We start from the raw sequence: 2,263 nt of genomic DNA, 5'->3' as shown, positions 1-2,263 counted from the left end.
TTGTCTGTGTATACCGAGTGAAGAGTTATGTAAATTTGTCTGTATCCGTTGATACTTTAATATTCAGAGGCAGTTGTAACTGCGCAGAACATTCTTGTCCAATGAGTTACACAAAGTTAAGTAAATCTTCATATTTATCTCGTAATGAAGTGAACTAATATTTTACATTTTCTAGTTCCCACTCGTTCTCCTTTCGGAACAAGTAAAGAAAAAAAAGTGCAAGTACCAGGAGGAATGGCGTGAGTTAGTGAATGAGTCCATATTTGACATGTCGAGGTGGAATATACATCAAGAATAAATGATTGTACCATGTATGTCGCACGTACAGTTCCGCCAGTGCCCTCCCTTGCACGAGTAAGAAATCTAGTGATTTGAACAATGTTCATCCTACATAAGAGACATCAGACGAAATGCAAATGTGAAAACAAGTGCATCTAGGGTGTGGTAGTTTGCGTACCACTCTCCCTTCCCCCTTACCCGTTCCAGCCGCGAATGGATCTCTGGAAGTACGATTGTTAATAAGTCACCGTTTAACCTCAAATCTAATTTTAAGTTCGTGGACCTTTCTCGAGATACATGGACGAGGGAGTAGTATATCGGTTGATTCTTATTGAAATGTATGCTCCCGTAATTTTAACACTAAACGACATTGCAATGTTTAAATCCTCTCTTGCAGAGTTTGCCACGAGAGTTGATTGAGCATCTCCATGGCGCTTTTGCGCTTAGTAAATGAACCTATAACTAAAACCGTTGGTCTTCCTTGGATCTGTTCTACTTCTTCTATCAGCTCTACCTGGTACCAGTCTCAGATTCACGAGCAATATTCAGATATAGGTTGAACGAGAATTTCGTAAGATATACTTCTTGAGGATTCTTCCAATGAATCCCAGTTTGGCATTAGTCTTACCCGCGATAAGTGTTATGAGTATTTGGTCTTTCCACTTCGCTGAATATTTTATGAATGTAGGGTCTTCCTACCCAATTACACATTAATACGTTACACTTGTTTATGTCGAGCGTCAAATGCCAATCCCTGCAGTAAGCGTCGATTCTCTTCAGATCTTCCTCTGTCTCTGCACAATTTTGTATCTTTTTGACATCTCTGTACACATCAGCATCATCCGTGAAAAGCCTCACGAAACTTCCGACATTATCCACTAGGTCAGTTATACACTATCTCATCAAAAGTAACCGTAAAAATAATAGTGGACATTAATATGGGCTGTGCCTACTCTTCACCTTTATTCCTGCGTGAACTCTGCTTGGAACACCGTCACTGAAGTGTCTTAATGACAGTGAAGGATTGGTTCATCAAGAACCAAAGACAGCGAGGGTAATGATGTTTGACGCTTTGGCCTGGAGCGAAGTCGACGATTTACCTCGTCCCAAAGCTGTCCAATTGGACTCAGGTCTGGACTCTGGGCAGGCTAGTCCATTTCAGAAATGGTGTTGTCCACAAGCCATTGGCTCACAGTTGCTGCTTTATGACAGGGTGGACTGTCTTGGCACTACAGTCAGTCATTTTATACGAACTGTAACTCTAGCGTACAGAGTACTCTATGCGGTAAAATGTGTTCATATCCCTTCGCATTTAGCGCAATAAGAAGACCACGAAAACCATACCCATAATGTAACACTCAGGAGAGAAAAGCGTGGTAAAATTCTTTGATACAATGGACAAAAAGAATCAATGCCTAGACAAACCATACAGTAACGGAGAGCTGATACGTCTATGTAGAATGAAATCACCGGTAAAGTATCAACAGGCGACAGTAGGTAAAAACTGAAACACCTAAGAATTCAAAGAGGTTTTAAGGGAACTTGAATTTATGTTTAAAGAAGACGAGGTAAAAGAAAAAGGAAAGGAGAGGGAACAGCAAAAGGAGAGGACTAGAAACGAATATTCCAATAATAATAATCGTAATCCTAACACCAATAATTTCAGGCAATTTAACAGACAAACTAACGTCCACCCTATCTTATACTAACCCCTAAATAAAAAATAAATTAAGAATCGACAAAATAACACATTAATTAAAATAAAAAGGGACACAATACACACAAACAATCTCTTGTAGTATCAAGTACACTACAACATGCACATAAACAATAAATGGTACACAACAATTAAAAGAATGAAGAAGTGGTAGGCTATAAAAATGATAGATATGTGCTTTAATTAAATTATCATATGAGAAATAAATAATAATTTTCTTCATTTTTTTAAACATTGCATTGTATAGAGTAAATTCTCTTGTTGGTA

This window comes from Schistocerca nitens, chromosome 4 (genome assembly GCF_023898315.1).
Source record: "Schistocerca nitens isolate TAMUIC-IGC-003100 chromosome 4, iqSchNite1.1, whole genome shotgun sequence".
NCBI lineage: Eukaryota > Metazoa > Arthropoda > Insecta > Orthoptera > Acrididae > Schistocerca > Schistocerca nitens.
This window is presented reverse-complemented; position numbering follows the sequence as displayed.